Here is a 21,243-nt window from a genome sequence, read left to right on the forward strand (position 1 = left end):
TTCAGTCCAGAGACGTAAATCTGTAGTCCATTCTTGTTTATTCCAAGCGATTAAATTCAGCTCACGAGAGACTTTCGTACTGATGCTATAGACTTCATCAATGCATTCAGCACTGGAAGTCTTTCCTAAGTTGTATAATATACTGTAATTATGTGTCCGTTAGCGCACACACACACACACACACACACACACACACACACACACAGAGTCAACTGAAGTATGATGACATGTTTTTCACTGTAGTCTTGCTGCTTCCGTGTGATATTAGATAATTTAGGTAAGACTGCGAACTACTGTAGGGCGATTAAACCTGGCCTTCATCCCCAATCCTTTGCCAGGGAGCTCCCCTAAATCAAGTATAACACTCTAGCGACAAGAATTAAATACAGGTGACATACACAAGCAAAGGAGCTTAAAAGGAGCCTCTATAATGTCTCCAGTGTGATGGCAGGAATTTGGTATTATAATCTGCCCTATTCCCAATGATTTTATTTGGTTGAGAGAAACCGTGCACAGTCGAAGGTTTCACGGACTAACTGAAGACCGCGATGAATCAGAGTTTTTCTCCTTGGATTGTGTAACATATTCTGAAGGATTATTGTTGTTACTTCCAGGCAATTTATTTATTTTAGGAAAGATTTTATATAGAAAGGGGGGGTCAGTGTTAGCTTTAACTAAACTGAATAAAATTGTCTTAAGATAGTACAAACTAATTTAATAAAAAAAAACAAAAAAACTAGAGGGTCAGTCATTGGAGAGCATCTCTCCGACAAGGGCAACGTGATTTCGAAACCACTCTTCATAATGGGTTAGGGTTTCTCATCATCGATTAGGGTTTTGCAAAAAGTGTTTTCCGGATCCAGAATCTGTTATATGATCCGGATCTGTCCAAAAAGTTAACTAATTGTTCCCTGGGACATGGGCATCTACCCAACAAAGTTGGTCCAAATCTCTCTTTTAGTTTTTGAATAATCTTGCTAACAGAGACAAACAGAGAAATAAACAGGGGTGAAACATACTATCCTTGTCGAAGAGGAAATCATAACTGAAGAATGAGGAGAATTAAAGCTAAACCTGAACAAACAAAAGGAAATGGAGATAAACAGGACAAAAGATTTCCTGGACAACTGTTTCAATGCTATTTCCGCATTTATGAAGTTCTCGCTACCGTTAAGTGTTTTTACGCACTTTAGAAAACCCCCTCCACCACACAAAAGCTTCACCACTTCAATATCAGGAAACCTTTTATCATCTACTTTTTGCTACATTGATGTTATTTTATTAGTGGTGAGATCCTAACACAAAGAAGAGTCATCCCTTCCGTATGATTTCTTCCATATTTATTTCTTGTCATATCCATGAAATCTTATTCAGCTGAGGAGAGACGTCGCGAAAGAAAGGATTACTAATTATCTTTACTCACAATTTCACTATGATTACTTTTTCAGGATGTTCAATCAGCGAATTATCTTCATTTTGGAAAGCACGCCTTGTAGTGAAGGGGTTAAAGATGACACACACACACACACACACACACACACACACACACACACACACACACACACACACACACACACACACACGAAGGACAATGAAACGGATACGGGATAAATCTGAAACCATTATATTAATATTATTCTAAGAATCTGATAAAATATGTCAAACTAAGTAATATCGTCCTTTATGTACTAATAATGGGGTGTGTTATTGTGTTAGAGAGAGAGAGAGAGAGAGAAATCGTGATGGAATTAGGGTTACAGGAATATCAGGAATGGTTCTCTCTCTCTCTCTCTCTCTCTCTCTCTCTCTCTCTCTCTCTCTCTCTCTCACGCAGGTCAGAACGGCGTGAGTCCCACCTCTCACGAAGTAGAGGATTACACACACACATACACAAAGGAAAGGCATACACACACACACACACACACACACACACACACACACACACACACACACACACACACACATCATAGGTACTACGTGATCCACAAAAGAAGTTTCGTAGCTGATGCTCTAGTTTACATTCTAGAAAAAAGGCAAATATTTTCAAAGTGCAATACTTAACAGCAACCTCGGTAACCATAATTTAATACTATTATATCACTTAAACATGACTTAGATAGATTGATAGATTGATAGATAGATAGGCAGACAGATAGATAGACAGACAGATAGATACCGCAGATGGATAAATAGGAAGACTTACGATTTTTCCCGACTTGAAATATATCTGATGTTGGGTAAATACGGGTTCAGGGTACACGACTAGAAGGACAAGGGAGGCTTGGGATTAACTTTTTGGCCTTTGACTACTCGAGCTTCCTTCAGTGAAGCAAAATCATCTGGTATTACCGTGAATGAAGATGCTCTAGTGGATCAGTCGCAGCGAAAAGTGTTCATGGAGAATGCTTCTAACCCCCACACTACAAATGGTCTCTCATAAACCCTCACGCATCGTCTGGTGGTAGCGAGAATAAAATAAATTCGCTCTCAGTTTGAAAGCAATTAGGAAACTGCACTGGCTCGGAGGTTATCGTATCCGTTCTCTGATATGTGGTGCCCTGAGGTTGGTTTCGAGCGATGTCGTGGCGGATACTAAAAAAAAAAAAAAAAAAAAAAAAAAAGCAAGAAAAACTATGTTCTTTCGTAAACTAGCACAATATTTCCATCCTTATTGTTTTATATCAATGACTTCTACAGACGCTGGCACACACAAACATAACCACTGCAATTATTCAACTTTCACGTGCACTGCTCTTACTACTGATACTTCTTCCTGATCCGTTGCTGCCGACACTGATGACTCTGATCTATGGCCAAATAAAGTGATCAGTTGTGGCTTCAGACTATTTCTAATTCCCTAACTCCTATGACGCAACTTTAATTCTGGTTATTTAACCGATAATTTTTATGCGCCTAAAAAAGACCACTAATAATGAGTAGAATAATGACGACTGTATCTACAACTCTAGATCAAAAAGTCTCTCTTAAAGTAAATATAATAGTTTGAAAGCAGCAGTAATAAAATGTGAATATGTAATAGGATTCAAAGGATTAAAAGTGCATGAAGAGAGAAGCAGGAGAGGGGACAGGCATCTAGACTCGCCCCCCAGATCAGTGTTCGGTGTAGTATCATTTGCCAGACTAAGCATTTTGAAACTCTGGGAGGCCATGTTGAGAGTATGCTGGTTCTCATCAAAGGCTGGTGCGTTACTCCGTCAAGGTTACCCCGAAGGACCCAGAGTATTCTTTATCTTTGTTCCTTATCTGTTTGTGTGTTGCCTTACTAATGGATGTGTCCGGGGTTGTTAGGAGGAAGAAGCTGAGTTCAGATAATTAAGATGAAATGAGTACACACACACACACACACACACACACACACACACACACACACACACACACACACACACTCTTCACGTGCATTCAAAAAGCCAAAAACATGTTCACCAATAGATTCAACTTAAACTCTGGTGACAGATGACTCAGTGCTTTAGAATATATGACTGTATGCTTAACACTTAAATCCCAAAGAGGAACTCCAGGATTTTGGGCAGACATTTATGGCCGACCAGTGGTTCTAAGTTTTGATCATATTGTAACCAACATTGCAGGAAGCAGTCTGCAACGGCAAAGAGAGGTCGGACGCGTTTCATTTCCGTCCTGTGCTTCAGAAATTATCGTCAGGAATAGATGGCTTGCAATCCTCTTAGTGACTGAAGGCTTAAGTACGCAGTCGATACTTCAGCACATGCCCATATGCTCATTCCAGGAGAAGATAACGAATTAATCTTTGTTCATTAACCTTTTCACTCCTAGAGGTCCTTCCATTCATAAGTCGGAAAAGATCGCCTAGGGAAAGCAAGAACATATTACAGAATAGGTCGTTAGATTGAATAGGCTAACTACACCATACTCATAGACGCCACTTTAACACCAGTAGCACCACAATTAGCACCATCCCTACCACACACACACACGGGCAAACAAACACACCCTCACCCTCTCCACTATGTTTGTTTCTTGTGGCGTTCCTAAGTGGGGAGGCTCTCTCTCACGCTCTCTTCTGTCACTTCATCTCCATTCACTTTCTCTTGTCACCCTCCTTTCCTCTGTCTCTAGTGTTTTCCTTTTCTACCTTCTTATCCTCTCTCCTCTTCCTTCTTCCTATTCTCACACTTTATTCTGTCACTTCAACTACCTTCACCTTCCTTCCTCACTACATCCTTCCTATCCTTTTAATGTCTTCCCTTTCTCCTTTCTCACCCCCTCTCCTCTCCCTTCTTCCCCGTTCTCACACTCTCCTCTGCCACTACGTATTAATCACCTCTCCTTCTAACTCTTACTCCATTATCTCTATTGTTTTATCATAATTTTGTTTCTCATATCTCTTCTTTACGTATCTCCTCTTCTCTCTTTTCTTCATTCCTTTACTCACATACTTTCTCTCCAATCACTCCCTCTCCTCTTCCTTTATTATTTTCTCTTTCACTCTTCTTCCCCCTTCACCTCTCCTTTTTCCCTCGTCTCATACTGTTTCCCGTCACTTCTCTTCATTCACCTCCCCTTCTCACCACTACCTCTAGTCTGTTTCTAAATCCTTCCTCTCACTTCCCCTTTAATCCTCTCTTCTCTTCTCTCCTCACATGCTTCATATTTTCTCACACCTTCATTAACCTCTCTTTCTTGCCCCGCTCTCCTTCACCTGTTGCGTCTCCCATCGCCCTTCTCTTCGTAACCTCTCTCCCTTTCCTCTTCCGTTCCTCCTCCCCTCTCTTCCTTGCTTCACAAGACCAATTTCCGCATCTTCCTTTCGTTCACTTCCCCGTCTCCCTCCTTCTCTGTTCACCCATCATTCTTACCCTCTCACCAGTACTTCTACTTATCATTTATTTCATGTCACACATTCCCTCGCATTTCTCACGTCCTATTTCGCCTCCCTTCCCCTTCCTTCCCTTCGTATCCTATCATCTATTCTTCGCTCACCCCCTCTCATCTTCCTTTAATCTTGTTACTCTTTCCACCCTTATCGACTCTTTCTTATAACATCTTTTCCATGCTCCCTCTAACACCCTCTGTCACTACATCTCCAGTCAGATCTCACTCCCTCCTATTTCTTTACTCTTTTCTCCCCTCACGTCTCCTCATCCCTCTCTTCCCTTTCTCACATTGCATTTCTCTTGTTCCGGTTCACACTGCCTTCTGTTACTTCCTCTCTATTTTTCTCTCCACTTCTTCTTTCATATACTTTTATTGACACATCCGAGCTCGCTAGGCTAATGCGGGAGTTATGCTTTGAGCCGTGTGTGTGTGTGTGTGTGTGTGTGTGTGTGTGTGTGTGTGTGTGTGTGTGTGTGTGTGTGTGTGTGTGTGTGTGTGTTTGTTTTAACAAAAGTAAATCGGTTTATATTCGATTTTAGTCGAACTAGGCAGTAGGGTTGAAGGTTAGTAAATGTGGAAAGCGATTGCTTTTTAGAACAATATGTCAGGGGTCAAGGTGACTTAGAGTTAATAACCAATTTAGTCCAAACTCGGGGGAATGGTTGAGGGTTCGGCAGGAATGAACTGATTGAGTTGTGAGAACAACTAGTCAAAGGTGAAGGCCACAGGGTAAGGTTATAATCCGACCCATATTAGTGGATATTAACAAAATAATTCCAGCGAAGTTTTTAGCCTATTTAGCCCAAACTTGGCGCAACGCGCAAGGGTAAACTTTGTGGAAAGTTTCAGGTTAAAACAATGATTTAAAAAAAAAAAAAAATGATTTTGAGAACAAGTAGTTGAAGGGCAAGGACAGAGGGAAAGATAAAAAATCAAGGTCACAGTGCAAAGTCAACTCAAATTTCTGATCTAATTTGAATCAAGGCCGTGGAAAGATAAAGGGTTAGGCAAGAATGAAGTGATTCGATTTTAAGAGTAGTCTGTCAAAGGTCAAGGTCACAGAGCAGAGACAATTATCCAGCCCTTGGACCAACTGGTGGGGGCAGATTTTACACTCTGAGGACTCCTTGTTTCTGTGTTTTTCATTAATTCCTGTCAAATCTGTCTTCTTGTTTCTCGCACCTTCTCCACTTCTCTCCCTTTTATCCTCCCGTCGCTTTTTCCACTCAGCTCCTCTCTTATTCCTGTGGTGTCATTATTAGCTCCTTTCTTATCTCCCTTTTCTTTGCAGCCTCTCTCCTAACATCCCTTCTCACACTCTTTTCATCCCACTTCTCCTCCTCACATCCTCTCCTATCTCTCTACTGTAATCTTATTTTCATTCTCTCCTCTCGCTTTTTTTTTTTTTTCTTGTTCCTTCCCACATTCTTTCCCTTTATCACATGCTCTGTTCTCTGTCACTCTTTCTTCAACACGCATACCCTCCTTGCCCTTCTCTCCTTTCAGGCTGGTTCACAGACTTCTTTTTTTTCTCGTCTGCTTTCTGATAATCTCGTCAAACACACACACACACACACACACACACACACACACACACACACACACACACACACACTGAATCCTGCCACCCCAGTTATCATGGTCATCAATTATCGTGACCTTATTCCCCGAGTGAAGATGGGTGATAACAGGGGACACATGATGATGATGATGATGATGATGAACAGTACCTAACCAAAACAGCACTCAGCAATCTGAAGATAACGGGAGTGGCATCAACTGAAGTCACTGAGTCCAGCCTTAAGTGAACAGATCTTGCAGTATTGATTGTTCACATGCATCATACCCTCTAACCCTCTGGACAGTATTTTGGCTAAGAAGCTCCCTAACATCTCTTTCTTTAACTATTTCTGGACATGGCATGTATCTATTGTCTTATATGTTATGTATTCAAATTATGTCCATGTTAAAATGCAGGAAACAAAAGGGAAAATTAATGTGTAGTATGGTATATAAGCGCCAAGGAAAAGCTGATAGGGAGGCTCCTAACCCGACGAGAATTCAGACCTTAGAGTGCGGAAGGCCTCTTCTGGGTTAAAAAAAAAAATCTTCTGTTGAAAGCCAGACTACAACGTTAGGAGTTATGTTGTCGGAATGACAGTAACAAATATTATCAATTCTTAGAGCATGAAGGGCACTAACAAGCTATGTAAAGCTACCCCACCCCCCTTAAAAAAAAAAAAGAAAGACGTCATTGTCATCGAAGTAGCAGTAGTCGTAGCCATAAGGTCATCTGTAAAGTGAGCCTAGTAGACTGCAGGATGATGATGACCTATAGTTCCCCATGATAGGGAGGGAGTTGAGGAGCGTTTTTGTATAGCAGCTTCATCACCCAGATATATCGGGGTCACCACGTGAAGGCGCCCCTCTCCATCACCTCTGACGATGTAAAAAAAGGTTAATGAGGCCAACATGTGACCCCATATGACCCTGTTCGACCTGCAGTGCCCCTAGGCGAGACTACCATACTCCAGTATATTTAAGCGTGGATGACTGGCCTACTTCCACTTTTGGCATTACACAGTCGAAAAAAGAAAAAAAGCGCCAATCACTTCTTGCAGATCGAACTCACGAGCTTAGCAAAACCGTCACTCAGAATGGGGTGTTCTAACCACATGACCACTTCGTTGGGTGAACTAATGATCTTTGCATCTACTTCACTGGTGCAATGACGTTGTTCAAGGCAGTTGTTACGGCTGACTATACTCTCTTCATTTTAACTAGGCGTAAAAATGACACACCTCTTCCTTGAATGAGGAGCTCTGACAAGATATTAACACTGAAATGGATGCAGAGTTGTATTACTGACATTCTCTAACTGACCCACTGATAAGAAGCCGTAGAAGAACGAAAATCTCCGCCAAGCTGAAATTAGCGATATATAGGCGAGTGTATGAGAATGAGGTGGTTAGGAGGCCAAGGGAAAGGAAGCCGAGAGCGAGGTGCAGAGGTAGTATGGGAGAATTTGTAATGAAAGTTGGAGAGTCGTGGGTAGATGGAAAGAGGGATCTTTCCTGAGTAGGAACAGACACACCTAGAAGTTCCTTGATCGAAACCGTACCTCACAAGATGCGGCGTCAGACAAATAACATATGGGCAGAAAGACAGAGAAGCGCGCGCGCACACACACACACACACACACACACACACACACACACACACACACACACACACACACACACATACACAGAGTTGTACGTGAGTTCGTGGGTACATATGCATATATGTGTATGTTCATGTGCACGTATGGGTTTATGTATGCATACATATGTATATAAATGTATGTACATATGTATTCTGATGAGTGTATATGGGTACTGTATGTATGCGTTTGACGTATGTTTGGCTTGGGATGTGTGAAAATATGTACAAGATATGTACATAGGTGTATATGAGTTTATACGTATAGAATACATGCATAGGTATTCAACTACACATGTCCGACTATCCACGTGAGCAGTCTGTATGTATGTATCTTAGTTATGTTAAAAAGGTGATGGGAATAAAATGTTCTTTTCCTTCCATATAAAAAAATAAAAATAAAAATAAAAAATAAATGAAAATTAAAAAGCGCATGCATAGCTTAAGAGTGGTTTTATTCGGTGACTTTATGCTCAACCAATCCATTTCCATTATTATCCCACTTTCTCCCGATCCTATGAAACTTACTACATGCCTGTCAGTCCTACAAGGTGCTTCTTCTCCGTTTTTCCTGTATGAAAAATGTCGGAGGGTCTGAAGGGTGGGGGAGAGAGCCTTTACGCTGTTAATCCTTTTCTCCTACTGCTGTAACTAGCTTATAGATATTAGTGTCAAGGCCAGACCGCCTCGTAGGGACTTCAAGGTCTGTGTGGTGTTTATGTAACTATGTAAACACACACACACACACACACACACACACACACACACACACACACGCACACAGAAAAAGAATTATCGTACAGTCAGGGACAAAGTTACATCTAATGTTTCACCGCCTCACTTCTAAGCTGATAGAAGCTCGGTATAAATGTTTGCCCTTAGGTGTTTCTCTTTGATAAGGCAGGAAGGAAAGAGTCGGACGTGCCCGAAGTGTAAAGCAGATACAGTGAAGTAGTAGGCAAACTTTTGTACCAAACTGTGCAGACCGCAGACAGTATAATATCAGTTGAAGGACAAAGATCATGACAATTCCCAGCAACCTTCCCACTCCCTCTCACCAAGGGAAGTGGTCATGTGGACTAAGGAGGCCCCTGTGCTGGACGCCTTCAAGTAGTGACACCGATATAACCGAGCTGCTCCACTGCTTGGTTATACACACTTCTGTCTCTCCCTCCCCTATCCTGCGAAAGGAAGAGGATAGACTGCAGTGGGAGGGCAGCTTCAGTCTACAGTCCATTTATCTAGAACTTTTGTAAATGTCACTGAATTCCCCTTCTCTCACTTACTCCCTTCAGAATTTCTCTCCCTTTTTCCGTAATGTTGCTTCGCTGTCGTTTTACTCTCCTTAGTACACTCGATAACTTTTTCTTCTGAAATTTCAGCCGATATGCCTTCCGTTTTTAGAGCGGACATGCAGTGCTTGTCTTTCTATACACTAACAGCTCATATGCATCCAGCTTTTTAATAAAGATTAACCGGTTTTCTCAGTCTCTGTTGTTGTTGTAGTTGTTGCAGGCTCATCTGAAACGTGAACCCAATGGAATGCTGGGTGAAGCTGCCTTTCTGTATCTACCATCCTCTTTACGGGGGATAGGGAGGGAGTTGTGCATTTGTACAGCCGGGCCGCAGATCCGTCCTGGTATATCGCTTCTACTGAGTGAAGGCGTCCCCCTCCAGCATCTTCGTCTTCATGAGCACAACTGGTTAATTATCGTAAAATTTTCCTTAGTCAGACTTGTCTCTCTACTTTTGATCTAACTCCCATGATTTTTTAAAATGCAGTTTGTTCTTGCTATCTCCAAGTGATTTTATTCCGAACCCCAGGAGTCAGATACAAGTATACAACTTCCATTAACCCCTTCGTTGCTAAAGCTCCGTTTTAAGGTGAACAAAATGGCTTAGCAGCAGTAAGACTGGAATAAAAGAATCCATCGTCGAAGTTAAGAATCTCTTTATGAACGGATATGGATTTCGGGTGTCGTCCTATATTTCCGTGAGATAAACAATAACATACTGTCTTTCAATCCCGACCAGCCTTTCTCTACATCTGAAAATAGGTATACTGGTGTGGTACCGGAGATGCAGCTGGTTATGGTAGTGTTTATTCAGCAGATGTATCAGTATTATGGCTGCCTTGTTCATAGACTTATACTTCTTGGGTTTCAAAAGATGTGCCTGATTTAGAAGTTGTTGTTCTTGAGTTGCACTGGTTAGCACCTGAAGCTAACTAACTGATGACACCTGTGTATCCCTCACCCTTACTAAGTGGTTAAAAAAGCTCACACACACACACACACACACACACACACACACACACACACACACACACACACAAGAATGATGCATGCCAACAGGACCTCCGCAGAATGTGAAGGAAGGGATACGTTTACATAGGATTAGTGTGCTGATTAACCTACTGTATATAGGTAAGCAGTGAAGCTAAGCTATCAGTGATCTGCTCTGAGTCCACACCCTTCTGACCACCCATGCAGAGTGTGTGTGTGTGTGTGTGTAATTTTCCAGTGGCGGGCGATAACTGTAACTGAAGCCTATCGCCAGCTAATTTTTGTATTATTCCCATTGCTGCACCACTCAGTTACTGTTCTATAATGAAGTTAATCAATATCATCCTCTTCAGTTCGATGGCATATTATCTATTTTATTCTTGCTTTTCCAATTTCCAGTCACAGCTATCATTAAAATCTTAAGCTAGATAAAATGGTCTTGTAGGAGGAAAAATACAAAAAAAAAGAGAAAGAAAAGAAAAGCGTGCTCTCAAATTAAACGGACTGAAGCAAAACGTAGTTATTGTAACGAACATAAATGATAAAAATTTCAGAGCAACGATGCCAGGATATCAAGTCCCAACAGTCGTCCTGTGATCATTAAATATATATATATATATACTGAATATATATATATATATATATATATATATATATATATATATATATATATATATATATATATATATATATATATATATATATATATATATATACTGAATATATATATGAATCTGGTGAATGGAATTTTGTATTAAATAGATATCTTCTTTCTTTGTTCATCTTGTGTTTAAAATAGGTCCTAATTACCCCATTAACCGTTTCCCAGTGGATCTATTTTCCCCCTTCTCATCCATCCGCCAACCTACCTACCCAGTGCAGCAAGCCTGTCTCCCGGCTTGTCCTCCTCGAAGCCACACATCCGCCCACCCACCACAAAAGCCCACCCACGTGACCAACCCACCCGACTAGCCCACTCCACCAATCCGCCCTCAACCTACCCACTCGGCCACCAAGTCTAGATCACCACAAGATCACTTGCAACTTTACACACACACACACACACACACACACACACGTCCTGAGGTAAACAGCTGCTTTTGCAATATAAATGGAATTCGTGTGATTGATTCTGTCTTTATGAAGCTCACCTTTAAAGAGGACAAAAAATGCATACTGTTTAACCTGTGAGATAGAACCTGGATTCATAAAGTTCCAATGGTATGTGAATGGCCGAGCATACTTCTGACAGTTCTCCATATTTCCTGTTTACTCCTTGGTGTTTTGGGTCCTGCTTCAGCGTTTCCTTAGGTGGGAAAAAGGTCATGAAGATGTTGATGACAGTGATAAATAAATTGATATTTGACATCTGATCAGAACACATTACATCATATTATCCTAATACCCGTTGAACAAAACATTCTGAAAGTAGGATTCTAAAATCTAGCGTATGAACAAAGCTTTAACATTTATAAAAATATATACATTTGGATCCATCTGTCCTGTGGCACCGAGGCAGGTGTCTCGATTGCAGCGGGTGCTACGAAATGCCGATTCGGCGGCTATTTACCGAATCGGCACCGAATCGACTAAACTGGAAAATTTTATCATGTTTATCACCACATAGGTTCATACACACCTCATTATCGGAAACCCGGACAAAAGATTGTGTTCCATTTAACTATCAATTAAATAGTCAGGATTTAGAGCGCAACAGAGCTAAAGTTAGCGGAAGTGTTTTACCTTCAGCTCACCAACTCGTTTTGATAGACTTCTATTTGGCAAAATATTGATATGAAATGAAAATTTTTGTATCTGCGGGCATATTTTAACACGTTTATCAATATGTTGGTAATTATCCGTACTTATTATCCAATATAAAATTTTTAGATTTTCCCGGGGGAGGTGGAGGTTTACGTTATATTTTATAGAGCAGTAGTGCGATCTCTGGGCTATTTTTTTTGGTGTCTGGAACAAATACTATGGGAGGTAGGGGCGCTCACCATCCACTCATTCAATGTAGTGCTGCTCTCAGGTGTCTGCCCTTTCCTCTCCTCCCTCCATTCCTTCTTTCCTTTTCTGTCTTTCTCTACTTCATTCTAGGGATGTATCGGATATCCGCATCCGCATCCACATCCATTTCGACATCCGCATCCGCATCCGAGCTTATGTAAAACTAAACATCCGCACCCGCATCTAATAAATATCCGCATCCGCATCCGCAGTTGAACGAGACAAAGCGGATGTGATGGATATACAATATACTATGCCTTCGTTATAAACAAAAACATAGTGTTTTTCCGTGATGCGATTTGCTTGCTGTGTTTACTGTTTACCCTGGTAGGTGGTCATAAGGGCGAAAATTTTGTAGTTATTCTATAGTGCTTTGGTCTGCACAAGACCAAAGTGCTGTGACTAACTCCACCAAGTCGATAAGAGTCGTATAGTACGCTTACCTTGGTACTTTGTAATGTCTAACAGGGTTAATAGGAGTCAAAATGCATTTATATTGGCGTGTATGGTTGTGTGCATGTGCGTGTGTGCGTGTGTGCGTGTGTGTGTGCGTGTGTGCGTGTGTGTGTTATGGCTAGGGAACTGTCACAGTAAGTTAAAGAAAGGTGTTGAAAGTACCACTGTCTGAAAACACTGTATTTTTTACAGTAGCTGAGTTCATTATGAATATTTTAAAAGTAGGAAAAAATCAGTTCCCAAGGCTGGGATAAGGGATAGGCAGTTGTCTCCAACGGCCGAGCTTTAGTTAAATGATTATGCAACAATTTATCCTGAAAACATCCGCATCCGCGAGGATGTCATAGTTTCATATCCGCATCTGCATCCGCATCCGCAGTTTTTAGAAACAGACATTCGCATCGCATCCGCAAGAAAAACATGATATGCGCAGTCACATCCGCATCCGCGAATGTTTAAATTCTGACATCTGATGCATCTCTACTTCATTCTTTCCACGTCCTTCTGCCTACAGGTGACTTTACACTCCCTCTTTTGCCTTTCTGTCCTTTACTCATTCCTCTTCCTTCTGCCTGTAGGTGACTCAACACTGAGTGACAAGCCGAATGGTTTCCTGTACACCAGAAAACCATTTACTACGCTGGGTGGTAACCATATAACCAAATTATGGCGCCTTGTGGTTTAGTGGGTAATTATAGCGCTCCATTCAGATTGAGCCGGTGAAGGTTTATATCCAAGGGATGGTTGGGGTTATTGTTCACATAATGCCACTCAGGGATGAGTGAGGATGGTCACTTTCATTTTAAACGTCAGGGCCAACTTGCCTAACCCTGGGTTTCTATGCTCCTCATGGGGCAACTTAGGATTGGATGATGGGTGGATGTATGGAATAAATTCTGGCATTTAAGTAGATGATGTTCTTTGTACTATGTAGACAGTTCATGTCACTAAAACTGGGCTTAGAGTAGGTAAAGAGAGCACACTTAGTGGTGGTTGTGAGACTGGTAGAGGAGAAACTCAAAATTTGTCCTGTGCAGTCTCCAGAGACTTGTCTCACGACACCTTACTTCCCCCCCCCCTCTCTCTCTCTCTCTCTCTCTCTCTCTCTCTCTCTCTCTCTCTCTCCAGAAAGAATTTGATAAAATTCTGCATAAAAGGCATCCTTGTGAAGTTTAGTTCATAAAGAGTTGATATTAATGCGTCGGATTGGATGAATGTTACAAAAGAAGTACAAGATTCAGAAAGCAAACCCTGTACTCTGTTCAGTTCAGCTAACCAACCAATAACCTTTTCGTTACCAATGCTTCTAAGCTGTAATATTAGGCTGTGATTCAGATCACGAAGATAATACAATCGAAAGCATACAAATCACTACCTTATTTTGCCATTGAACTACGGAAAATAAGTTGCCGTAGTTTGAAAATCTCCGCCAAGTTAAAGGAAATGAACATCAATAGGATTCACATGCAGAGTATTCATCTTCTCCTTGTACACCCTCTCAAAAAAGTATCGGCAACTTTGGGTACGATGGTTGTGAAAATGAGCAACCTCCACATACACACATTAGTCTATAAATGTGGTGCCTCAAAACATACACCACCCAGCAAGTGAATCTTTTTGCAGTTTTGAGTTCTAATAATTACCAAAGATAATATTTGCACTTATAATTACAGGATGCCCCATATATCACAATGCTTCATCCATGTTTCAGAATGATACGTGCTGTAAGAGTGCCGATACTTTTTTGGGAGGGTGTACAGTACATTTCATTAGTACGGATATAAATTTTCCTCAGTAGTGTTAGCCTTTGTTCACTGTAAGTCAAAAGATATAAGCAAGAAGAACTAGAGAGAGATTTAAATATATATATATATATATATATATATATATATATATATATATATATATATATATATATATATATATATATATATATATGTGTGTGTGTGTGTGTGTGTGTGTGTGGGTGGGTGTGGGTGTACGTATGTATAATTAAATACAGTATTATTTATCCGAAATTTAATAAAGATTTCGACTGGGTACCACATGAAAAGGGCTAGTTAGGAAGGTTCGAACACACGGCATGAACGGCTGTATGCTAAAACAGAATCCTAGCTATAGGGAGGAGAACAGAGAGTGGGTATATTTTAGATCAGTGATATTCACGCTCCCACTCCCTGCCCCCTCTTCCTGCCATCATCTGACTAAAAACTTATTCCTGAATTATAGTTATTATTGTGGCCGCAGGTTCAAGTGGACGATAATCCAGGTTAATACAGGCTGAATTTCCCCTTCTGGAATCCACTATTCCCCGCTACGGGAGATAGGTAGGGGGGGGGGAGGTGCTGGGCATTTAGAATCAAGTGCAAACCATTTTGCAGTATAGTTATGTTCTAGGTAGCCTTAATTATCCATCGAAAAGACCAGAGTATAGAGAGAAGAAAAAAATGCAACTAGTTGTGCAGGCGACAGACAGGAAAAAAAAAAAAAAAATGGTACAAAGAAGAATGTGCCTTGAAGGATACTTTATAAAGGGAAGATCCGGTTACTTGTAAACATTTATGATTTATTAATTAACAGCATAAATTTGGTGTGTGTGTGTTGTGGAGGGGTTTGCTTATTAAAGGCTCTTGCTCTAAGGGGCTTTTGTCCTGGTGAACTTTGTCCTACACGAGAGAGAGAGAGAGAGAGAGAGAGAGAGAGAGAGAGAGAGAGAGAGGTCGTAAGGTGTGAGACAAGTCTCTGAAGACTCCAAAGGACAAAAATAATTTTGAGCTTCTCCTCTATCAGTCTCACAAACACCACTAAGTGTGCTCTCTTTACCTGCTCTAAACCCATGCTTAGTAACAAAAGCTGTCAATATAGTACAAAGAACATCGATCTGTCTATCTATTGCCAGACGCCTTAATCCCGTAAGGGGTGGCCACAAACAAATCGCCTCCATGTCGCCCTGTCCCCCTCCATTTCCCTGCCCTGCTCCCAGTTCACACTCCCCTCTCTCATATACTTCTCCGCTCCATCCCTCCATCTCATCCTTGGCCTCCCCTTCCCTCTCCCCCCTCTCCACCTCACTCACATACACTCTCCTCGCTAGTCTCTCATTCTCCATCCTCTCCGCATGGCCAAACCACCTCAGTGTGTTTCTCTTAACGCTTCCTATCACATCCACATCCACACCACAACGCTTCTTCACTTCCTCAGTTGTCAGTCTGTCTCTCCATGTGACTCCACATGCTCCTCTCAGATAACTCATTTCCACTGCTCTCACTCTTGACTTCTGTCCCTCCATCAAAGTCCAAGCTTCACTTCCATACGTTAGAGTTAGTATCACAATACTGTCACGTGATAACTCTTTCACTTCCATGCCCACTTCCCTGTTTCTTATCACTGCTTTCAAGGAACCAGCAACCTTTCTTCCTTGTCGTACCCTTTCAAACACTTCACCCTCCAAACATACATCCTTACTCATCACACTACCCTAGTACTTAAACGCACTCACATTTTCCATTTCCTCCTCATCCAACATCACTGTACATTCACTGACTTCACTCGTCTAAAAGACCATAACTTTACCCTTCCTTACACTCACCTTCAGATTCCGTTTCTTGTACACTCTCCCAAACTCATCCACCAAGCCTTGCAGCTCCCTGTCGTCTTCACTTAACAACACAATATCATCTGCAAACAACAGTACATGGAGTTTCCAAACACAGCCGCCTCTCACTAGGGCCGCTCCAATATCCACTGCCCTACCTTGTATCTCTGTTATAACCCCATCCATATACAGATTGAACAACCATGGAGACATGACACATCCGTGTTTCAATCCAACCTTCAAATAGAAAATAATCCCTCAGTTCTCTATCCACACGCACTGCAGCACCCTCATACATACTCTTCATGTCATTGAACAACTTTCCATCTACTCCATGTATTCTTAATACTTTCCACAATCCTTGTTAATCCACCCTGTCATATGCTTTCTCCAAATCCATGAAGGCAGCATACAACTTCTTTCCCTTCTCTAGAAACTTTTCCACTAAAGATCTAAGAATGAATATCTGATCTACACAACCTCTTCCCTTCCTAAAACCTCCCTGTTCTTCTCCAATTAATTCCTCTGTTACTACCCCAACTCTGTCAATACGTATCCTCTCATATACTTTTCCTGTTACACTAAGAAGTCCAGTGCCCTTATGATTACCACATACTTCTTTTTTCCCCCTTTCTTTGTACAGGGGAATAATTATACCTGACTTCCAATCCTCCGAGACTCTACCCTCTTCCCAGGCCAGTCTGCATATCTTCCGCATCCATTCTACCACAATCTCTCCCCCATGCTTCAGTATTTCACCACTCACTCCATCAATTCCTGGAGCTTTCCTCATTTTTACTTTTTTCATTGCTTCCACAACTTCCATCTACTGATTTTTTCCTCTCTTCTCACATCCCTCCTTCTCCCAGCCATTCCCCAGCCACTTATACTCGCATTACTTTCATTCTCTATGTTCAACAATTCCTTAAAGTGTTCTCTCCATCTGCTCACTTTTTCTTCCTTCTCCGCTAGTAATCTACCATTTTTATCTTTCACTCCCCAACTAACTTCTTTGGCTATTGCCAACCTGTCTGGCTCTCTTTACCTAATTCCAGAACATTTTCTTACATTCCCTGCACTTTGCATTCAAATTCCTTCCAAAGTTCTCATCCACTCTCTTCTTACTCTCTCTTACTAATCTTTTCACCTCTCACTTCTTCTCTACATATAACTCTCCTTTTCGTCTCTCAACTTCTTCCACGCCCCCGTTTCTCATCCACTCACTATATGCTTTCTTCTTTTGTGCCACAGCCTCAGTCACCTCTTCATTCCACCATGCTGTTCCCTGCATCCCCTTTCGTCTTCTCTTCACCCCACACACCACCTCACATGCTGCACAGATTTCTTCTGTGAATATTTTGCACACACTTTCCACGTCCCCCATCTGCTCCAGTCCATATTTACTCAATCGCCCCTCCACTTCCCTCATATATTCTGCCTTTTTTTTTTTTTTTTTTTTTTTTTTCATCCCCTTGTAACTTTTCCACTCTCCTTGTATGAACTACTTCCTCCTGTCCCTCCCTCTTTATATTTCTCCATTTCACATGGACCTTGATTCAGACCACCACCAAGTGATGGTCAAAAAGTCCACTCCCCCAACCTCTATATACTCTCACATCCATTACACACCTTCTCATCCTGTCATCCACACACACATAATCAATCATTGCCTTTCGTTCATTCAGTTCACCACCCACCCTTCTCATAACTTACCACATATACCTATGGATCACTTTGTGCCTGAAGAGGGTATTGGCTGTCACCAACCCCCTCCCGGCACAAACGTCCAATAAAGCACTGACATTCTCATCCATCTCTGCAGGCACACCCCACTCACCAAGTACTTCATCCACCTTCACATTCCCTTCTTTTCCATTCATATTTCCAATCAAAAACGCTTTCTCATTCCTTTCAAACTTTTCCATGAACGCTTCCACATTTGTCCAGAACTCTTCTCTCACCCTGCTTGCACGATCTTGCGTTGGTGCATACACACACACAATCGCCCACAATTGTAGTCCAACTTTCATCCTTACCCACACAATCCTTGAGCCAACTGATTCATACTCTCTTATTCTCCTTCCATCTGTTACTGACAACAATACATACTCCTTCTTTTGCCTTCTCAATCTCACCTGCTCCCACGCATACGAGTATATCCCATCCATACTTCCATTCTTTCATACTCTCACCTCACCATTTAGTTTCAGTTAATCCACATACATCCACTTTTGCACCCTTAAGCACCTGGACAATCTCTCTTTCTTTCATCTCATCATTTGCACCCCTTACATTCCATGTAGCTGTCCGTATCATGTCCTTTGTTCAGTCCTTAGTCGTCACTTTTCTGTCAGTCCTGGTCCAAGGCTTCTTGTTCGTATTTTTGGTTAGTTGTTTTCTGGGGAGGGGCACTAACCCTTCGCCAACCCATTTTTTGTCACGTATGGAACACGTGTTGGTTGGTTATAAGGTTACTACCCAGCGTTGTAAATGCTTTCCTGGTTTACAGGAAATAATTTGGCTTGCCACTCAATGTAGAGCTACCCTAAACACAGAGTACCACTACACTAAGTGGGTGGATGATGGGCGCACCCACGTACCACAAAGAACATCATCTACTTAAAAGCCAAGTTATTCCGGACACCGAAAAATAGCCCAGAGATCGCACCACTGTTTCATATAGCCTTAATCTCTCCCCGGAAATTCTAATAATTTTATATTGGATATTAAGCACGTATAATTACAAACATATTGATAAATGTGTTAAAATATGCCCGGAAATACAACAATTTTCATTTCAAATCAATATTTTTGCAAAATAGAAGTCTGTCAAAGCGAGTTGGTGAGCTGAAGGTGAATCTCTTCCGCTAACGTTGGCACGATTGCGCTGTAAATCCTGATTTTTAAAGTAATTGTTAAATGGAACACAAAATTTTGAGCGGATTTCCGATAATTAGGTGTGTATGAACATAAGTGGTGATAAACATGATATTTTCCAATTAAAAGTACCAATTCGGTGCTGATTCGGTAAGTCGTCGCACCCTATTGCAGCAGCATGCCTTCTAAGGCAAGGCCAATAAGACTTGGCTAAAATGTCCTGCCTTTCCCTGTTGTTCAGCAACGAGTTTTTTTTTTTTTCATTCCTTCAACAGTGCTGTTATAGCTATAAAATAAATGGTAATTGCACACAATTATTGGCTTAGTTTTCATTTATACACTGTAGCATTTGTTATTCTTTTGATCTCATCCTGCATCAAAAGTGCTTTAGCATTTTTCAATCACAATTAGCCAATTCTGTACTTTGCCTGTTTTTCAATATATTGTAAGAAGATTAAAGATTGTGATACAGTACAGCAGCCCTTGTGTGTGTGTGTGTGTGTGTGTGTATATATATATATATATATATATATATATATATATATATATATATATATATATATCATTTCCTGTGGCACCCCACGGGATGCATAGGGCCTCAATGAACTCTCTCCACCAATATTTGTCTCTTGCCATCTCCTTCAGGTCCCACCAACACTCCTCTCCTGCTTCTTTTTTCATTGTCCTCAACCAGGTTTCCCTCGGCCTACCTCTACCTCTTCTTCCTCTAGCAGTCCACTCTGGCACATCCTGTATTAAACTACCTTCTTTTCTGTATATGTGCCCCAGCCACTTCCAGCGAGACAGTCTCACATATTCATTAACTGGTTCCACTCTCGTAATATCCCTTACTCTTGCATTTGTAACTCTGTCTTGCCCCTTTACCCCAAGAATCTTTCTCAGTATTTTATTCTCAAATCCTAATACTTTCTGATCTGTTGCAATTGTATGTACCATGACTCATGCCCGTAAATTAAAATTGGTCTAACCATGGACTTGTAAATTTTCACTTTAGTATGTACCGAAAGCATATTATTATTCCAAACAGATTTCAACATTCCAACAGCTCGCCAAGCCTGTCTAATCCTCTCCTCAATTTCATTGTTTAATGATCCATTAGATGATACAATCGTTCCCAGATATTTAAAGTTATCTACATTCTTCACCACATTATTCCCAATTACACAATCGATTTGGTTCTCCACATTCATACTAATAATTTCAATCTTTCCACAATTTATTACCAATCCCACTTTTTCTCCTTCCTCCACAAAACAATCAAGCACCCTCTGCATCTCGTAAATACTCTCGCAAATTAGTACAATATCATCAGCATAGTGCAAATCCATCAGCTTCTTATTTTCTTTCCAGTTAATTCCTGCACCTGTTCTCCTTACAACCTTTTTCATAACATAATCCATAAATATATTTATATATCTATCAACGTTTCATAACGTCAAAGGCCCAAAGTGTGTGTTAGGGGGGCGGGGGGAGCATGGGTTTCAGCGGAGGCGTCCGATATTTTGACAGTTCAGATATGGCAACCCTACACACACCTCCTTCAGCAAATACAGGTTTATACAGTCAATGGTTAAAAAATAGCTTACAATAGCTACAACGTTATATGTGAGTTCTCTCTCTCTCTCTCTCTCTCTCTCTCTCTCAACTTGTGTATTTCGTTAGTTTTTGAAATCATATTATTATACGGTGGAGGGAGAAGGAGAGGAAGATCGAGGATGAGATGGAGGGATGGAGTTGAGAGGTATATGAGGGAGGGGGGAGTGAGTTGGGCAGTCAAATGGGGGATGACAGAGCGACTTGGAGGCGTTTGAAAGAACGACAGCGCTCATTTATTTTTGTTTAGGTTCTTTATTTACCATTCAGTACAAGCCCCAACACTCTGGGAATCACTGTCCCTGAAGGCCAAGCAGGGAGGGGTGC

The sequence above is a fragment of the Coenobita brevimanus genome, chromosome 107 (genome assembly GCF_032717465.1).
Source record: "Coenobita brevimanus isolate Jiangsu-jjx chromosome 107, ASM3271746v2, whole genome shotgun sequence".
In the NCBI taxonomy this organism is placed as follows: Eukaryota; Metazoa; Arthropoda; class Malacostraca; order Decapoda; family Coenobitidae; genus Coenobita; species Coenobita brevimanus.